The 21,382-nt window shown below is 38.9% G+C and overlaps 1 protein-coding gene across 23 annotated transcripts in view; it reads right to left on the bottom strand.

Annotated features, from left to right (window-relative positions):
* Nucleotides 1-9,798, bottom strand: part of TENM3 (teneurin transmembrane protein 3) — a 1,325,064-nt gene extending 1,315,266 nt beyond the window's left edge. For 14 of the 23 annotated variants that reach the window (XM_068681265.1, XM_068681272.1, XM_068681274.1 and 11 more), the window contains exon 1: nt 9,510-9,798. The gene's annotated coding sequence lies outside the window, so the exon portion shown is untranslated. The remainder of the gene's footprint in view (nt 1-9,509) is intronic. The other 9 variants (XM_068681276.1, XM_068681296.1, XM_068681282.1 and 6 more) reach the window with 2 other exon arrangements.
* Between the last annotated feature and the right edge of the window lie 11,584 nt (nt 9,799-21,382).

Here is a 21,382-nt window from a genome sequence, read left to right as displayed (position 1 = left end):
TATCAGTGAGTTAGAATTAAATGAGTATCATAACAAGCTACTTGTGTTTAGCCATCTTTACAGCAGTGGCAAGAACAAAATGCTAAATACAGAGGGCCTGTCATCGATAATACACATACAATAATACTGGTGGCATTTCTCAGAAGAAAAAGTTTTGAGGAACAGAGAGCAAGCTGACAAAGTAAAATCACAGAAAGCAAAGTAGACTCAATTTTTACTTTGCAGTGCCACATATTGTTCTTGTGGTTGTCTGCAAAAGTGATTTTATTGGAAAACAGACTGATTCATGATTTTGAAAAAGTGCAGGTATACTGTATATTACTTCTACACATTACATAAAATGAGAACTTTAAACATTTGGAAGAGTTAATCCAGAACTTAGCCATACAGGTTTAGTATTGTTCTCTATAGAAGACACAAAGTACTGGCTTCACTGACTGAAGAAAGGCTTTTTTTTTTTTAATTATTTTTTTTTAATTTTAAATCAAGTTCACGATAGCAGTTTGAATGCTAAGTCCTGAAATACCTTGCTTATGACTCTCCATGAACCAGTATTTCTGCTGTGGTTACTGAGGGCATTTAAACAAAAAATTTCCTAATGATAGTTCAACTTCTGTTGTGGGTTGCCTCAGAGCCCAGACTTGGCAAGCTGTGAACACGTAGAGGTGCTCATTCATCACCTTGGAATACTGAAGGAATGTCTAGGAAATGTGGGAAAATTTCAGGGGTGTTTTTTTGTTTTACTAGGTCTGAAATAACTGTTAGTTTAATATGCATTATTTTCCACAGGTTACATTTTCCTGTATATGTTTTGTCACTGTAGCTATTTTACAAACATGATTGGCATTTCCAAAATGCAGTCATCTAATAAGTAAGGATACCTTCACTGCAGTGAAGAAATAGAAACAAGGTATTCACTGAAATGTAAATTGACATAAACTTAGAAGTAGCCTCCCAGAAGTAAGATTGAGATGGATTACCATGACAATGATGAAACAGAGCCTTATACCTGTGTACCCAGTTTGCATCTTTTCCCTGGATAAATTGACAAGCTTTTCATGCAGCTAACACTTCTCTTTCACCAGCTTCAAACCAGCTTTCAAAAAAAAGAAAGAAAAAAAAGCAATATGCTTCTTCTGTAACTCTGAGCAAATATGACTGCTGAACAAAACTCTTAAGCAGATTACAGTTTGTGCACTAATGAAGAAATTCAATTTTAGGCAATAGATTGCATTTTTAAGATTGAAAAAAATACTATATGGTTACTGCATCTCTTCCACATGCTTTCCTCTTTCTATGCAAAACATAGGGTGGGCTGCTATACAGATTTGACAATAAATCTTTTTCCAGGCTACAGGTTATTCACAAAATGAATTGTTTGCGACTCAGATTTGGCTCTCAAAATACCAACTTAGGAGCATTTATGTGGGGAGATGCAGAGCAAGGAGGCAGAATCAGACAAACAGTCAGAGAAAAGGGTAGTTACTCACAAAGCTCAGGAGGCAGCAGTCAGGGCTGACCACAGTGAAATCAATCACAAGCAGCTAAATACAATAATAGCAGAAATACAGTTGCACCTGAGAAACAGATGAAACCAAAATAGAAGAGCAAGAAGGAGACCTGGGGGAAGTGATTGTTGTTCCGAGTAAACAAGAGCAGTAATAGAAAGTTTTGTTAGCCAAGAATTATTTCCAGTAGATAGGCACATGCTATTTATGCTATATCCGTGAGTTATCGGTACCTAACGAGCAACATGGAATCTTTGGGGTGTGATCCAAAGGCCATGACATTCCCTAAAAGGGGCAGATACAACCATGGTGGATGGGTGAGTGAAAGAAAAAGTACAAAAAGATGAATACACTTAAAATTTAACTAGGTTTTCCAAAGTTGTAAACAGGAACATATTTTACATATTCTTATATATTTATTATAGTAGATGTGCTGCATATGCAAGTGTATACATCTTGATGAGACAGTGGAATCTGTTTTATCCTTGTAAAAGACAGCAATCCGTACTCATTAAATGCACACGCCATCTAGCACAAGAGAGTTCTGTCCCACTCTCCAAGCGGGTCTGAAGCTGTTGTAGCAGAGCACAAAAGAGTAATGATAATAACAAAAACATACAAAACTGCCTGATTACAGAGTACAGATGGTGCAAAGCATGAAGCAGAAGTTCTCCACATCATTCTTCTGGTAGCAAGGCTGGCTAAACCAGATCCCACCTGCTCTTCCCTTCTAAGAGGTTTAATGCTGCCCTTACTTTATACCATCAGTATCACCAGCAAAACTATTTGAGACAATTCAATATAATTAAAGGTCTTCCTTATCCATCCCCCCCACCCACCCCTGCAGAATTACTCAGTTTAAATTGGTTATCTATATAGTCCTCTAAATAGTTCAACTGAATAGGTTGTTAGACAGTAGAAATGAATAGCCAAAGAGTTGGAACAATTTAAGTTAACTTTTCCATCAAGAAAAACGTGTATGGAACCAAGACTTCAAATGTCATGTACAGTTTTTGAAAATCAGCTGCAGATATTCAGTCAGGAAATGAAAAGATTCTATGTGAAAGCTTTATAATGAGGAAAAGAAAGAAAGCTTCAGAGAAAATACCAGTTTTCCTTTCTCTAATAAAGTTTCTCATTCACTGACTGAAGATAGTGAACCTCCCTGTGATTCTTTACCATTATGACAACTAGCAGCCGAACCAAAAATTGACAGAATCCTTCACAATATTACTCTACATGACACTAGCAGCAGTGTGAAATTGAGTGTGATCACAGCCCCAGTCAATCCTACTGGTTCAGGGAGTTTTTGGTTTAGGTCAATTTTATCTTCAGATCCTCCTGCTCTTGAATCACAGAAGTAAAGAAAACAAAGATAGAGAAAAAGACAGTAGGATGAAAGTCTATTAAAAGGAAACAAGGGCAGAGAGATTTTAGAAATTGCTAAACGCTCTTCCTGTCCTCCAAGAACACAAGTCCACGCAGCACGACATAAATCCTGTGCATATAAAAAGGAGTTCTCCCCCACCTGGCTTAAACCCAAAGAATCCACATACTATTTGAGATTCAGGCACTCACACCATGTCCTCTAACAGTACATTACAAGCTCTTCAAGAGACAAACTTCGTATCTAACTCCATACATACAAAGATACCTCTTACTCAAAATAACTTTTTAAAAAATCATTTTCTCCCCCTTGTTGACTAATCTTTGTCCCAAGAACTTCTGACAAGGTAGTACTTTAAATCCTTCTTTAACCACGGTCCCTCTTCTCATCACTCCTCCTTTTTCTTTATGTTAAATCTAGTCCTCACTCCTTCTGTTCCTACTGAAGAATAACTGCTCATCATCCCCCTTGATTGTTCTAACAGCTGTTGCTAGTTTGCCAATCAGTCCCATGCAATCTCCTCTCATTCTTTTCCTGTGGTTTCTTTCCCAATTTTTGCATGAGAAATCAAGGAGTGTATCGGAGTGAATACTCACAAAGCTATGGAAGTATTTTCTAGTGAGTCTAAGGAAAGGTGGTAAAACCTAACCTTTATCCCACTTGTGTCTCACTGCTGCTAATCCTAGCTATTGCTGAAGTAAGCCCTAACTATCCAACCTTTTTAAAAAAAAAATAATAATAATCCTCATTCTAGAGCATTTTATAACAATCTACTATTCCTTTTCCCAGGGACACATAAGCCACAATAAATCTCTTTCAATGTGAACTAAAATTAATTAGTTTAGTCTTGGAGTTGCAAATGAGCACATTTTACTTCCTACTGCAATAGACTACGAATACAAACGCAGTTTAATCTAAAAGGCAGCTAAAAATCCAATTAAATTAACAGCAGTTTTTAAGTGAATGGACAGTACTTTCTTACCCACTGTACCTAATTCACTGGCTATCCTCAGCCCACACCCTAAATTAGCAGCAGATCTGCTGAAATAGAAAATAAAGGATGAATCTGTATCAACTAGCATATCTTTTTCTCAAAAGCTTGATTTCCCCTTAGACTACCAGCTCGTCCATTTTGATTCTTATCCCTGTATTTCACCCCCTTTGCTGCAGCAAATAGTTCCAGATACTTTAAAAATTATCTTCACAAAACTTGTACGTTATACTGAAATAAAGGACCACGTTCAAGGAACATACAATTAGGTTTTGTAATCTCTCTTGTCCAAGAACAAGTTCTACCCCAATGATTTGCAGGGGTTAGCACACCACTGAAACCGTATAATATACAGTTGCAAAGGTACTCACTGCCAGTAACAGATCCTCCAAAATGAAAGTTAAAGTTGTTAGCTTCCAAAATTAAGCAGACTTTACTTCCAATGAAAGATTACACTTCCTATCTCTTGTTATATCAAGTCGTAGTCCTAAAAATACGAGCAGAACTCATCACCAGATTAAACATGTATGTAGTGTCTGCAAGAGCAGGGCCTAAAATGGGTTTTACCAGTCATAATGTTAGATGGTTGCCACCGCATAAATCTGTGCAATTTCAGATAATGTTGTTAACAGTTCAAATGCTTTCATCTGAAATCTTACATATAATGGTCAGTCTGCCATAAAGCGGAATTAGCTGCCAAGATAACGTCTCCCAGGGCTGAGATGGAGGTGGTTCAGACCCAACTTCAACAATCTTCACTCTTGCTGTGACCTTGGGGCCACTGCCCACTGTCAATTATCACATGCTTCATCCTTCTTTCTTCCTCACCCCACTTGCTCAGGAAGTAGATAAATCTGAGCTCAGTCCTTGCTGGCTGCTTGCCTTCCCCTGCCTTTGCCCTGCTCCCTGCCCTTGAAAATGGCTGATGCTCTTTTGAACATCATTATGGCTACATCTCAATGTTACCCTGTCCCAAGGGAAAAGAGGTTTAAAATAAAAAGGTAGAGATCAATGTGGGAACAGTACTTCAGCCAGAATGATTTGTCACATACTTCTAAAGAGATTAAATCAACAGGATTTTTAACACTATTTTAAAGGCAAAACGGTTCCTGAATAAACAGAAGAACTGTCAATGCATATTTGTCTATCAGAAGGGAAGACCAACTCGAACACTTCCCTTTTTATGTTCAGAACACTCCTGTTCCAAATATTCTGCATGGGTCAAGATCACACGCAGCACAACGGCAGCAGATCTGCCCTCTGGTTCTGCACTACCAGGTGGCCACGACAGCACGTTGTGGCATACAGCTGCCTCTCATGCATTCTCTTCCCCCTGGAGGAAGTAAAAACTTGAGCTAGCAGAAGTGCCCTGTATCTGTACAGACAAGGTCTGGAGCAGGTGCCACCATGTGTGTGACCCTACCGATTTCTGGAAACTAGCCCCACACTCAACAAATGAAGGCAAAGAAATGCTGCTCTCATTAGAGTACTACAACAGAAGCACAATGACAAGATTTCTCTGTGGGGGCTTATTTAAATTTTTTTTGCAGAAACAGTTCCTATTGAACTGACAATGCTGAAATATGCTTGTTTTCTGAAAGTGTGTCTGCTAAGCCATGGAACTTATATTCAACAGAAGACCATTACGCTGTCATAACATTCGATTCCACTTACATTACCTCTTAATAAACACTGGAACATTTAGCAGCTATTAGCAAAGACATTCTCAAGAGTTCTAGATTTCAGCAGTGCTCACAGGCAGCCTGCCTTTAGGTACTACACTGCAATAGTTTAAGATTAGAGATGCAATTTGAATTAATAAAACTGACATCATGTTTGACTCATTCATATTTCTAGAGGAAAAGTATTTGCAAATACTCCATGCTGATCTTTCTGCTTGCTACAGTTAAAATACTTCTTATGCTCAAAAGAAATCTTTGCAGATTCTTTCTTATCGTATAGAGTATTTGGGGGATACCATATACTATATGAATTAAGTCTCTAAAGCAATTTACAAAGCAGATAGATTATTTCACTTGCTAAGACTTACTTCACAAAAATACTCATGTTCATGCAATCTATATAGGCACAAATTTATATATATATCAGTGCATGTGGGTGTGCTAAACTAAGGTCAGTCTTCTCTGTGCGACAAACTGTTAGTCATCAAAATACATAGTCCTAGAGAATCCATCATTAAACTGCTAAATCAGTAAGTCCAGAAGTAACAGGTCCACCTGTGAAACTTAGTTTCTTTACAGACCTGAATGAAAGAATGCAATTTCAGAAGCACAAATGTATTTGTAACATAACAGAGCTGCAAGTCATCTCGTATGAAATTAACTTTACTGCACAAATACAAGTGTAATTTAATGCTTTAGTCATTCTGATAATTTGCAAACCGTGACTCTGCTAAGTCCATGGAATTTACTAATCTATAACTTCAATTGTTATCATTAATACGGTAACATGCTATTATAATGTATAAAAAGAAATCTCAGCATCTATGAAACCGGCATGTTGGGATTTTTTTAAAAGCTGTATTAGTTTCCTCAAGTCCAATTCCAATACCTATCAGTAGCAATTATTACTTTATTAGCTGCATTAGAAAGGTTTTCAGATACTAAATTCCATAGCCTGTTCACTTCAATGCATTAAAGAAATATTCTGCATCTCTGCTTCCTAAATATTTGTTTTACCCAGCATGATTTGTAATGCATCCTGTAGCTTCAAAGGCAACCGTAGAGTATTTTACCATTATGACAGAGGCAAGCACCTAGAAGTTGACATTCCTTCATCTAACAAGCAATACGAGTATGGTAATCACACAGGATTTAAGAATGTCTTCAATTTCCCTCCCTCGGTATTAAAAACTGCATTTTCCAATGTTAAAGGTGTTTTTTTGTTCACGTTGAGCTGTGATTTTAGTAAACACAACGTTTCTAGATGTACTACGTGTAAAACTCTAGTATGTATAAAGATCTGTGTTAACGGAAGATTCAGAAGAGCAGAAGGGTACTGTCAACCTAGTAAGGACACTGAGTTAACATTACTACTGCAGATGTTAAGGTGCAAGAAAGTCTTCAGCTGGCCCAGTCTGGAAGCAATGCGGAAGAATATGCTTAATAATGTTGGGGAATCTTCTTGCATAGGTTTACAAATAAGAGTTGGGAAAAATATGCAGATGTTGTAGAAGATAGGTATCTGTGTTCCATTAGGAGGATTTTCCAAGACGTTCATTTTCTTGTAAAGCTTGTGCTGGAAGCGTTATCATAAAATATATGGAAAATATGCACACAACTTTCCAAAGCAGCTTTATACAATACAGTATGTTATGGAAAGCATTTTTTGATATTCTGTCTGCTGCTGTTTTTTTTCCCAAAAAAAAAAAAAAAAAAAAAAACTTAGCATTTTCTCACACTCCATGCTGTACCAGAGACACTCCACAAATCCAGATGTCAAGACATCAGTGTTTTGTAAATCTTTGATAACATGTTCAGCTATATATTTATCAGCTGTATGGAAAGTCATACTTTTGTTTTGGAGGAAATCCAACCTTAACATTAAACTCCATCTCATTCAAGCTAACATTTTTACAGGAACTGAGGGGAAAGAAACCAAAAGCTCCATTATTCTGATTTTTTAGAACCCCTCATTTGGGAACACATAGAATGGAATTCAGGTTCAGAAGAAATATTTGGATGGCTTGGCATGCAAGAATCAAGTGTTTGAGAAATGTATCTGCAGTAGTGAAAAGAGCAAGGTTGGGATACAACGTAGAGAGACTCCCAAGTGAGAACTGCAGTACCTGACACAAGATGAAACAGACTAATTTTACAATTGTGAACATAACTTTTGTGAAGGTCAGCATTTTAACCGACTTGGGAGACACACTCTCCAAGCACTTTCAGTATTTAGACTGGTGTTTTGGAGTTTGTTTATTTCTGCATATTTTTATTTTTTTTTTTTTTTTTACCTCAAAAGAAAACAAAATTACATCAAAGACAAAACCAAAGACTAAGGGAATAAAGCACAGAAATATAAGAGCCCATATGGACATAACAATTTTACTAATGTGTTAATCTCTACACAAGTTCCAAAAATAGAATATCCTATTCAATTTGTTAAATTCAATCTCTTATTTAATTTAATTTCTGGCATTTTCCTTCAATACATCTTTGATGCAGACAGTGGGAACCATTCCCCTGTGGAAAAAAATACGGCAGCCATAACATAACGCTGTGCTGCTGCTTGTTATGCCAACTTTATTACACATAATACCGAGAAAACTTTTCAAACCAAATGCAACAGGTTTATGCAGCTATCGTCTAAGCTTCTCACAGAACAATTTCAAGCTAGGCAAGAGATATGAGAGATTTGGAGAACAAGGAGTTCAGAAAATAAAGTTTAACCATGCAGAAATGGATTAATTCATCACTGTTACTGAGCAGTGTATAAGCTGGTATGCTGTTACTATAAAAAAAAAAAAGACTACATTCACTGCTTAGTTTGTAAAGGACGACAAGAGGAGCGTTGCTGCAGCATCTCCGATCCAGTCTTCAACAGTGAGCAGTGCCTATTTCTAATCAGCATAAGTGCCGGAAAGTGACATAAAACTCAGGCAGTAAGCAGCAAGTGCCATGCACCTCGAGCGCAATTATCAGCCCGGTCTAAGGATGCCACTAACAGACGGCAGAGGATTTCACCGGACAAAACCCCCAAATTTGCCTGCCTTTCGACCTGGCCTCACAAACCCCGAGGTGTGCAGCTGTGCTTCCCTGTCGGAGGAGAAGCGAGGTACATTCAGCCTGCTCTCAGCCGATGCAAGGTACGTCCCAGTGCCAGCGGCCAAGCTAACAACTTAATTACCGCGGTCCTTCTCCCAGTGTTACCGTCACCGCAATACAGTTATTAAATATTCTAACACCCTATTCACTTCCCTGCAAGAGTGGAGCTTACTATTTTAAGAAAGCCTGCCTATTTAAATGTCATTAACTATCCAATTAGTACAGTCTGCTCCTTGCTAGCTGCAGAGTACCGGGATAATCTTTTAATTGTTAGCCGCTATTGAATAATTTTCGCAATTACGCTTTTATACATTCCGCACTAATTAAGACGGACTACCCCTCGCACCCCGCCTCTCGCCTCTATGCACTCTGCAAAGCCAGACACGCGTGGAAGAAGGGGAGAAAACCCCCCAAAAAACCCCACACGCCACCCCGCACACGTGTGGCCGCGGCTAATTGCCACCCCCGCCGTGCGCGGAGCCGGACCCCGCACGGCTCCACCTGCCGGGCGCCCGCACCCCGCGCAGCGCCCCCGCAGCGCCGCCCGCGCACCTTGCGCGGCTGCGGAGCGCCGACAGCGGGCTGGGCCCGGGGGCTGCGGGGGGACAGCCGCCCCCTTGCCCCCGCAGGAAGCCGCCTGTTGCGCGGGACGCCCCCTGCGCCCCCTCCGTCCCCGCGCAAAAGCGGCGCAGCCCCGGCGCTCGCCCTCCCGCCTGGGGAGGGGGGGGACAAAGTTTGGCTCCCGCAGGCAGCGAGTGCGCGGGGGCTGCGAGGAGGCAGCCGGCCGGTCGCCCCCTCGCTCCCTCCCACTCTCCATCTCTCCCTCCCTCACTCACCTGTCCGTCGCCTCCCCGGCGGTGGCTGAGGGGAAGGCGGGCGGGCGGCGGGCGCGGCCCCGCGCTCCTCTCCCGTCCTTCGGCCCCGCAGGGCGGCCGGAGCCGGCACCCCCCCGCCGGCCGAGCAGGTGGAGCGGAGCGGAGCAACACGTTTGGGCTCTGAACTTCGCGGCTCCGGTCACAACACAAACAAACACGCAGCCGAGCGAGGACCTCTCCCAGCCGAGCCCAGCCTGCTCGGCAGCCGCTGCCTCTCTTATTGGTGCGGAGCTTATTTATTTATTTGATTTCCCCCCCGTCGCCCCCCCCTTTCTCTTTCCACACACACACACACACACACACACACACTCCTCCACTCCCCTCCCTCCCTCCCTCCCTCCCCGCCCAGCCAGCCCCGCTCCTCTCCTCTCCTCTCTTCTCCTCTCCTCTCCGCTCCGCGCAGCCCGGCCGCGGTGCTGTGGGGCCGGCAGCGCCCGCCCGCTGCCCGGCTGCCGGCCGGGGGACGGAGGGAGGGAGGCGGGCACGCCGCGGGGAGGCGGGCGCCGGCGAGGAGGGAGGCGGGCGGCAGCGGGGCTCGGGGAGGCCGGGAGGAGCCCCCCGGGCCTCGCCCTGCCCGCGGGGTGGCCCCGGGGGCGGTGGGGGTTATCTATTTATTTATTTATTTATTTATTTATTTATTTATTTTGGGGGAGGTTATGCCCTTCCGCGGGTGCGTGCAAGGGAGGGTGCGCGGACGTGCGCCGCCGGGCTGGTGTGCAAGGAGAGCCCGACAGCCGCAGTGCACTTTGTGCCTGTGCAGCGCTTTCGCCTTTTGCCAGGGCTTGTGTGTGTGTGTGACCAGCGGCGGAGCAGGCGTGATTTCGCCTCGTACTGGCTGCTGAGCCTTTGTATTGATTCTCTCTCTCTCTTTTTTTTTTTTTTTTTTTTTTTTTAATTCCGTTACCCCCCTTTCTCCCCTCTTCCCCCCCCCGGTCCCCGAGCAGCCCGGCAGGTCTCGCCTCACCTGCCCGCCCCCCAGGGCCGGGCGCCAGCCGCCGGTACCCTAAGGGAAGGGGACCGTAAGTTAGGAGCTGCGGCGGTGAGACCGCATGAAGGATCCCCTTCGCTGCTCCTGCAGCATCCGTCCTAGCTCAGCTTCTCATTGCAGCTGTCAGTGGAGGAGGAAAAAAAAAAAAAACGTTTCTGTCCCACAGTGGCTGTTTTTATCCCGCTGTACACACACGTGACAGACGGAATATTGACACCCTCATCTTCTCTCCCATCCCTCCCCCTTTGGAAATTAAGGTTTGAATTAGGTGTCCCAGGGGCAGAAATGTGAAAGGCTGGAAGTTGGTGCAAACTCTTGCAGATATTGTGATGTGGGTGGGTTTTTTCTGTTTTGTTTGGTTTTCCTGGACAGAATTCCCGTCCTTCTCCCCTGGCAGTAAATAAACATTGTGGTTATTCTTTTTCACTTCCAGCGAGAAGCAAGGAAATCACTAGTGTGCTCAGAGAATAAACAGTTATTCAACAATATTGCTATGCAATAAAGCATAAATTATATTCCTATTTCTCTTCAGGTGACAAGACGTAGAGATGTAAAGATTGCTTTTATCCTAAGTCAGTCAATGAATTTATGTAGATTTGCCATTTCAAACAGAGGGTACAAATCTTTCTTTGTGCAGCAACTCTGTAATTCTACCTTTGTCAACCGAAGACAATAAACTAGAAAGATTAATGTACATTTTTTCTTCAGTAGTAAATCCTATTGTCAAATGGGGAGAACTTTTTATTCAAGGAATTGGATCAATAGTTGACTTTGTTTTGAAGCATTTATTTAAGAAGCTACTTAAAAAGAATGAGGTTCATGCTCTTAACATCCTTAAAGAAATCTCTCAAAGGCAATTATTCTATTTGCCAATCTAGCGGCCACTGCCATGTAGCAACAAAAAGCATGAAAGCTAGACGTGGAAATCCCTTTGGGTTCAGACAGTGCTTTCTCAATGGAAGAAGAACAGTAGGAAATTAAAAAGTGAAATACACTTTAAAAAATATATCTCTATTTGAAAGTTTTAAACAGCTGTCTTTGAATAGGTGAGGTTTCATCTCTAACCAGTAAGCTTCAAGGTCAGCAAGCTCCAAGTGCCAGACGTGGTCGATGCCTGAAAGAAAGCCACCAACCTCATGTGCTGTTTAGTAAACAATACGTAAAAAGTTGGCTGCCTGACTGTTATTTTAATCTGTAAAGTTGGGGTTCAGAAGAGCACAACATGTCCCTCGTTGGAATACACTCTTGTATTTTCAAAGTATGGGAGATTACTGAAGGTATTACTTCAGTACTTCAGATAGTGCTTCACTAATGATGGCCTATTGCAACACCTGTCAAAATCGGTAAAAAGACCCCAAGTGATTTCAGTTAAATTTAGTTTGACACTTATGTTGTACTTCACTATTTGAAATTTCAACTGTTTCAAATATCTTAAGCAATTTATTTACAATTGATCTGAGACTCTTATTATTATGTGGATACTAAGCGCTATGTAAAAGCAAAAAAGTCCACAAGAAGACCGATATCACATACTGACATAACATATCTGCTTCCATCCAAACAAATTCCTTGGCAAGAGGAACAACCTCAACAGGACTTTGATTTGACTAAGTCAAGCTAATAATGAATTTGTTGGCTACTTAATATATTGGCTGTTCACCTGAATTATGCAAGCAGAATATCAGTCAGTGTTCTGAGCTGAGAAATATACAAGAAGGCTAAGAATAAATAGCAACGATAATGAAAACCAGGGGAAAAAAATGGCATAAAAACAGAAAGTAAAAGGAAAAAGAAAGAAAAGGCAAAGCCGTAATGTTTTTTAAACTTCATCTTGTGTTGTTTACTGGCTTTCATTTGGCCTCTTTCATCATTTAAATCCCTGTGATCTTATGGTTGGCATTTTGGTTTCTTAAAGTGTTTTAAATTGAGATTGCTAAATAAATAAATACAAAAATGCAGCCCCCACTGCCGCCCTCCAATTTTAATACTAGCTTTCTTCTACTGTCTTTTAACTCCCTGTTTTCTGTCTGGACTCTTAAAAGCCTACTTCTAAGGGTTTTAAAGAGCTGGTAATATTACATGTAACTGCTGATGCACATCCTGTGCAATATGTTATACTTCACAAATGCATCTACTAATCTCAGCAGAAAATGGAACGTATGCATTAATATTTTCAAATGCTGATTCAAATCAGTCAAATCTAAGCAAGTTCTGTTTAAATAGCAAGAGACACAGCTCATCAGTAAGAAGTTTCTCCAAAACAAATGATGTTCACTATCCCCAGACATTTTATCTGTGCAGGAGGAGGCTTTTTACCAAAAAAAAAAAAAAAAAAAAAAAAAGATGGATTTTTCTTCCACAGCTGAACACGCAGGTTTACACTCCGTTTTTCAATTTCTTTTCAGGTAGCTGAAATGCTTTTGATCACAATTTATAAATATGTCAGGCAAAGCTCTGGTAAACCAGCAAGAATATACATTGGACATTTTGAGTTTTAAAATTGTGTCCAGAATTGTATGTTGGCATATGTTGTAAAGAATCAGGAGTTCTATACATTTGTCTGTTAAAGTGAATAACACATATTATGTAATCTTGTCTATTTATTGCAGTTTTGCAAAGATTTGGTGAATAGTTTTTTCAGCTAGCCAGGATTTGGAAAATTGTACTACTGTGAGCAGTTCAAAGGAAAGAAAAGGTAGAAAATATCCCTTGTTCAGACCCAGTGAGCAAAGCATTGTGTTGACCTTAGCCCATCCAACAGCTACTAGAGAATTCAGTCTTTGGCCTGTTCTCCAGTTTCTGTAAGCAAAGATGAATGTCTATAGCTGATTAGGAAAAGTGTGCTAATGATTTGTATTTTGAAAGAACAGCATGTCAACAAGCAGATCTGGTAGAGAGGAAAGGCACCGTAAAGACTGGAAATGGAAACTGGGGAAACTTTTAATAAATGTGGATACTCTCACATTGCTGTATGGGAGGAAGATGATTTGCTTCCCTGTACATTAAGCCTTTTAAATTGATGTATTTATTCAAATACACTTGAATAATAAGTCCTGGGCCTGACCCCAGCTTATTTTTCCCATTTTGTTAGGAGAAGATGATTTTTTTCAATTAAGGAGACATACAGACATCAGTGGGTTGATGGCATCCAGATGAAAGAGAAGGAGCAGCTGCCTCTGGTGGTGGGCGTTGTTCGTAGTCCATCTCTATTCTGGTAACTACGAAGATCTGCATCTTGTGCAATATAGGCAGGGATGTCACATAGGCTGCTATCGTTACTAAAACATTAACATATGGTCCCATGTCATCGGAGTCCTTTAGCAGTCAGGATGAGCTTCTTCGCATGTGTTAGGTGCATTGGTATGGTTTTGTATCTGTGAAAAAGGGAGCTGAATAGCACGCATTCTTCTATGTTTGAGGGTGCTTGAATACTCATTCACTTCTGCGGCATGTTATAATTGCCATCGTTCCGTGGCATTTGTCCAGAGAATAGCCCTACCAGAGTCAGAGTTGTAGAGCTGAACCAAAAAGCATCCAAGGTGGTGTGTGTGTGTATCAGCTTTTTGACGGGTGGTCTGCTGCTGCAAAGCATGTCTGAACTGCAGCAGCTGAAACTGATGTGAGCTGGATTAGAGATGTTTTGCTGACTCTGAGCAGTGTGCTTTTTCTCATGTGGAGTGAATCAATGTTTATAATCCTGTCTGTAATGGTATATCTTGTTTTTTCTTCTTCTCTCTCTCTCCCCCCCCCCCCCCCCTTTTTTCTTCTTTTTTCTTCTCAGAGACGCATTTTAGAGGGAATCAAGTGTATTAAGTGATTTCTATCATGACTTGCCTCCGATTGGGCTGTCATGCATGAAGGGCAGATATTTATACTGTGACTGGTCAGGTAAGCCATTTCCACCACACGAGGTCTTTTGAAAGTATTTGGTACTGTAAATGTTCAGAATAACATTATCTTCTCCTCGGTGGTACTTTTTATTCAGTCCTCAGGTACTTCCTGGTGACCACGTAACTATGACATAAAGGTGTACAGCCTGTTAGGCAAAACACAAAAACTGTCTTGAACCTGGAAAGATTACTTGATAGAAAGCTAGATAGATAGAGAAGATGATGATAACATTTCTGATTTCCTGGAATAGGGAAATAGCTGAAAGTGGAAGACATTTCCTGTGATTTTCAGGTTAGTCCAGACAATTCAATGTGATAGGACGTGGTGAATGTTGGCAGTTACCTGCAGTTTAGTATCCTCAGGAAGAAGAATACAGTGAAGGGAAATAATAACATAGGCAACACCTCTGACTAGAGGTCTCTTTGAGCCATTTAGGACCAGATGTTGGGAGAAGTTTTCACCACTAGACAATCTTGCCTACAATCAGACTTCTTCTTTTGTAGCAAACCACTCTTCGTCCGGTTTGGCTGCTCTTAAATGGTTTTGGAACCTTTTCTACAGCTCATACTGGAATAAATGATACTATTTAATTGTAATGGTCCTATTGAGTATTTTATGATACTCAATACAAACTTGAGGGGGGGGAGGAGAAAAAAAAAATAAAAAAAGTTAGCTTCAAGGTTTCACAGGATTATTTACTTACGAAATCAAGGAGTTGCAAGGAAAGCTATAATAGTAAGAACTGATGTTAACAAGCAGCATTTAAAGATCAAAGCTCATATATACAATAGAGATGTCTGGAATAGATATCTGAACAAGTTAACTGAAAGAGAGCTTAACTGTTAAAATTACTTGTCTGAAGTAATACATTTCACAACTGGAATTTTGATATAATAGATATTTGACACTTATTGGTAGAAAAGACAATGTTTGGCTTTCATCTGTTTTTCAAATAGATGTTATAATTTTCATATTAATTGCTTGTGTTTTGTCTTCTGAAATTATTGTACCTATTGGCTTTGTATTGAGGAATTAAACCACTTGTTGCACTTGTTTACATACAGCACTCTTGGTCTGAAACTGATACGTTTTGCAGACTTGTGGTCTCTATTGTGGCAGTGTGTGTGGTCCTGAAGTCAAATTGCTGCTAAAATGAACTGCTTGCAGAATTCTGTATATACTCATGTTTGAAGAGAACTTTTAAAAAATTAGTTTGCAACTACATTCTGAATGTTTCATAATGTTGATATTTAAAAACACTTTATTTTTCAGTTCCTATTACATTTTCTGTTCATGGAGTTCCTAGTTTGCAAACATTTATGCACATACTTAGTTTTATTTTTTTACCTGAACTTTGATATTCAGACAATACATATGTAGCTATGGGGGAAAAAGACAATTGGAATTTTTACTCTTCTAAATCTAAAATAGAATAGTTTTTCTTTTCTTGAAAATTGCTTTCTTTCCATCTGAAGAAAAAGCAAATTGCTATTTGGGAATCTAGTTTAAGAGATGTATAGCTAGATATACATGCACTTATTCTACTTTGGACTTTATTGGGATAGATAAGGATAAATTAATCATTTCAATGGAAGTTTACAGTTGCCTAGGGACCAGTGGCTGTAAGTTGATTTTGCTCAGTGTTGGTAAACAGAGAAAAGTCCTTAGCAATATTGTGGAGAACCCATAACTCAAAGAGGCTAATTTCTTGAAGTTAAGAATGTTGCAAATTGCATTTGTTGGAAGTAAAAGGATAAGAAGATACAAGGTTGTGACTGAAAGGCAAATGCAAGAAGTAGCAGCTTAGTAAGTAGCCAGGTAGTCAGATAGTGAGAGAAACAGCTGAGAGAAGCAACTTCTAAAAACCCAGGTTGTATTGGTGACAGTATGAAGACGCCAGTTAGAAAAAATCTGCATAATATCAAAATGTAAAAAGTGGGAAGCAAATATAATTTGATATGAACTAGAAGCTGGGAAGTATAATGGAATTGAGGTCAAGGTTCAGCTACGGACAACAAATTATATATTATATTGCATTAGGAAAAAAGAAGTGTCTCATATATAAAATCGGAACCACACAAAGTTCAAGAAAATCAAATTGCTAATAATGACAAAGAAAAAGTGCTCCATAACTTTTTCTGTTCTGTTTCTAGAAAGGAATAGGAGAGTGTAGTCATATTCCATAGTGATGGTGAAGTATTTTCCAAGCAATTAGTTTCCAAGGAAAGCATTGAGTAGTGTTTTTATGCTGAATATTTTGTAAAAGAGCTGATTCAGATGAACTGAATTAAAAAGTAGATATGTACTGTCTCGATTTTAAAGGCCTCTTGGAATACTTTAGAAACTCCTGGAAGTAGTGAGTGTAATATTTAAGCTAAAAAAATAGATATATAAAAAAATAAAAATAAAGAAAAATCCATGAAACGTGACTTATGGTGTAATCGAAGTTGAGGTAGGATTCAGTACATAATGGTTCAAAAGCTTTGAATTACTGCTAGAATTCAAGGCAGAAGTATTTTGGGAGATAAAGTCTTGTCAAACAAATGTGAATTCTTTCTTTGAGAATGTTAGAAGTTTGGCTGATAAAATAAGTGCTTTTGTACTTCTGGCGGGATAGTTGTATGCTTAGTAATTAGGTACTTAAACCACAATTTCAAAATTGGGAAATAATGAGAGAATAATTATTCTTACAATAATTAAATGTCATAAAATAATTAGGTAGGTCAGTACCACCACCCCTGCACACACACTACCATATTGAATTTACAGGATTTTTCTTTTTATTTGGTATATGTGGAAATAAGTAGTGGTTAGTGGAAAAGATGGATTAAATTGTTCAAATGTATAGTACACATAAAGCTGACAGAAGAATGCTATATCAACTTCTTATACAATAAAATGAAGATGAAAACCCAGAAAACTTACAGAAAAGAGTCCTAAGTGCTAATTGAGTCTACTACAGAATAAGTAAAGAGATCAGGTAGCTGATAAGAGAGCAAAATATCAGATACTAGTGATTTTTTCAATCTAACAGAGAAAGATTTCATAGTCTTTCTTTCTGAACAGTGCCACCAGAACTCTTTAAAGTGTAAACACAATACATATTTTTCAAGGTGAGATCAACTGCTAGAACAAACTACCAAAAAGGATGATTTATTCTGCATCTCTCAGGTACTCAAATAAAATGTATCTATCTTTTATCCAGGTGCATATTATGCTTTAACCAAATAAAATATTTAAATTGACATATGAGGCAAACACAAGGGCTTGTCATCTACCATGTTCTTTCTGTCCTTGAATATGCTGATCAATGTGAGTTTTAAGTATACAATTGTAATTGCTTTAACATAACTCATTGCAAGTCAGATTTCTGGGATAACATGCTAATTCCCATTATTAAGCACCAAATTTGCATGTTACACACTTTCCATGTACTGATACATACAGTACTAATACTTTCACGTCATGCTTCCCTTTCACCTTCTGATACCCCCTTAGCTAATTGTTAAGGATTTTAGAAGATTCTAAACTTTCATACATATAAAACTGGTCAAAGTTATGTCCATATATTTTAATACTAAATTAGAATAGATACTAAATATTCTAATATTAAATTAGAATAGATTCTAAATTATTTTATAGATATGTTAAAGTTTTAAATTGAGAAGTACTTTATTACATTTTGGAATTTTAGAGTAAGAAGTCATATTATAGGATTATAATTTCCCTTTTAATAATGTGAAAGTAAAAATTACAGTATTAGATCGGATCGTAAGATTTTTTTTCACTCTCATTTCCCAATAGCAAGAAATGTCACAACTGGATAGTTGTGTGGTAAGTTCCCTGTAAAGGAGATTACTTATACTGTGGATACAGCTAAGGATGCCCAATAGCCACATGTACAGTCATGGTTTGTGTAGCCTCACTTGCATTTCTTTCTTCTTCCCATCAGTATATCTTTGCCCTGTATTTTCTAGGTTTCTGTTCTTCACACAACCTAACTGAACCTGTCCTAATCAGTCAGAGATAACCAGTGGAAAATGGGGTTCTACCCAGACACTCTTCTTGACTGAGCTAAATAAGCTCTGACATCAAACCACTGTGGCCAACCTGTAATGCTTTGAATTTTTATATGTTGTTTTCTAATCCAATATAATCAGTCAATTTCTGAGCCTTAAACATAATTTTTCCAATTGTATTTTCCATGAGTCTTAGTAGTTTGAGTTCTTGCTACCAAAAAAAGAAGTCCTCTCCATGTTTAAGGTTAATGTTATGTAGTGATGGACTCATGATAACGCATTTCCAGACCAATTTATTCCATGTAAAACAGTGTGTCAGCTGGCAGAAAGAATTGCTGGTAGTGACCTCTGAGGAAAAACAAGCTGTTTTGCTCAAGAGAAAAGAAGCTCCCTCTGCCCCTTCCCTGAACGTACATGATTTTGTTGTCTGCTGAGTTTCTGCCAGTGTTACTTGCCAGAGGATTCAGCTTGCTTGTGCAAGCTCACCACTAAATAGATTACAAGGTTGACACGCAATGTTTTTCCTTTGTTAAGGTAACTGTGGCAAATATCATTTTCCATAGCTGCATCTTACTATTTTTATCCTGTTCTTTTATACAAATTCCTGCTCTTCTACCATGACATTTTACAGCATTGAATTACATAGGTTGATTACACATTTTCTTCAGACGCACGCATGTATGTAAATGCAGGTATATTTATTAAAATGTCTCTGTGGTTTTGTTTTGTTGCCTTTCAATGTCATTGAGCCTCTCTGTTCTTTCTAGGAAAGAACACCCAATTTCTTGCATATATTTTGCCAGAACACCAAAGAGAATTGGTGGTCTTGAATCTTGCTTAAATGTTCCTTAAAGACTTTTGAAAACAGAACTTAAAGGCTTAAATCACATAAGGATTTTTGGAAATGCTGCTATGCCTGTGTGATATCTGTCATTCTGTATGGTTTCATTGTATGCCCTCTTACTTAGAATCTGTGTCATGTCTCCTTAAAGAAAAATATTTCAGTATGCAACCTTCAGTTCTAATCGCCTTCTATTTATGCTCTATCTTTTTTAAGAATGGATAATCAGAACTGAATTTCACATTCAGGGGGAAGAATGACATGTAAGAGCATCATGAGTTTTATATACATATATATTTATATGAATATATATATTGCATTATTTCTTTAGAGATATGGGGGGTGGGCTGTTTGAGTGTTTTGTTTTGGTGTTTTTATTTGTTTGTTTGTTTTTGTTTTTTTAATGCTACAGGGTTTTGCAAAGCTTTATGTGCCACCAGCCATAAATTCTAACTTTTTTTTTTCTTCAGCTGAATCACTATAGATAATTACAGCCATTACAATCATCCATTGTTTGCAGGTTGCTTAAAATATTGCTCCTTATATATATTAGTTCATACTTTAACATTGAATTTCATTTGTTTTCTCCACTCACCTACCATCTTGGGTTCTCTTGACATTACAGCTCATATAATTCTATGTCCTCTGCAAATTTCAGTCTCTGACTGCTTGACCCTTTGCATGAATAAATATATCATAAACAACACATTAACTAATGTGCTAAACACTGGAGATAATGAAACTGGTGATTTAATTTCTCTTTTGTGTCTCTTTTCAATTAACTAGGACCTAATCCATGATAAAACTTTTCCTCTTGTCCCATGAGTACCTGATTTTACCGTCAATAGCTTTTAAAAATAAAAACCCCTATAATTATATTTTTTATATAATTTTATATGTTTTTGTTATATAAAATGAGGTATATAATTTAGCTTTCCTTAGTAGAAGATCCTCTTTTTTTGCTCTAGCACTGTACAAATTAGGCACAAATTCATAACTGGTTTTTAATATTTTCCTATATCATGCCCTTTCAAAGTAATTGTTTTTGACAACTGTTACCCATGATTTTGGAGTCATAGCTAGGATAGGATAAGCAGATTTGCTACCCTGCAGCCTTTTTCATTTTCAGTTAACTACTGCATAAAACTTACAGTTCAGCTAGATGACTCCAGGGCTCCTGCAGAACTCATGGATAACTATATCTAGGCCTAATGAAGTACGGCTTTTCAATTTATCAGTTTGTTCCGGTATTTTCTTACTACTAATGTTCAGAAACTTTGTACTTGACTTTTTCCATCTCCTGGAGAAAAGCAACAAAATAAAGTATTTACCTGTTTTGTAACATTGTCGTCTTTAAAAATCCAGCCATACCACCATCTCTTTCTTACCTTTCTCTTTATTTAGACTTTCAAGAATTGTTTATGTCTTTGGGTATTTACTTTTCATAGACTGCTTTGGAGTCCTCCTAACTTACATCTTACATTTTTACCTTCCAGAAATTTTGTGCTTTTCTAGGAAAGAAGGATTGAATAATACAGAAGAAAGATTATATCTGTCACTGACAGAGGATAATAGTATATTTATGCCTTACAGTATATGGATCAGTATATTTATTCGTTGATTTATAGTACTGAAGTATTCTTATCAAAAAGTTAATAATTTTCTAAACATACTTTAGATTAAGTGGGATGGGGTAGTGGTGGGTGGATCTGGCTAGAAAATCCTCAGTATTGCTTTTCCAAGAGATATCAGGGAATGTATTGATAGAACAAGGAGTAATGGCTTTAAACTGAAAGAGGGAAGATTTAGATGAGATATTTAGAAGAAATTCTTCACTCAGAGGGTGGTGAGGCACTGGAACAGGTTGCCCAGAGCAGCTGTGGATGCTCCAAAACTGTCCATGGCAGAGGGATTGGAGTTAAATGATCTTTAAGGTTCCTTCCAACCTGAGCCTATGATTACTATGATTCTAATGAAACCTATGATTCATTCTATGATCCCTGGAGGTGTCCAAGACAAGGTTAGATGGGGCCCTGGACAATTTGGTCTAGTGGGTGGCATCCTTGCCCATCCTTGCAGGGAAGGTGGAACTGGA

The sequence above is a fragment of the Anas acuta genome, chromosome 4 (assembly GCF_963932015.1).
Source record: "Anas acuta chromosome 4, bAnaAcu1.1, whole genome shotgun sequence".
In the NCBI taxonomy this organism is placed as follows: domain Eukaryota; kingdom Metazoa; phylum Chordata; class Aves; order Anseriformes; family Anatidae; genus Anas; species Anas acuta.
The sequence above is the reverse complement of the archived record's forward strand: the minus strand, read 5'-3'. Positions and strand labels throughout refer to the sequence as shown.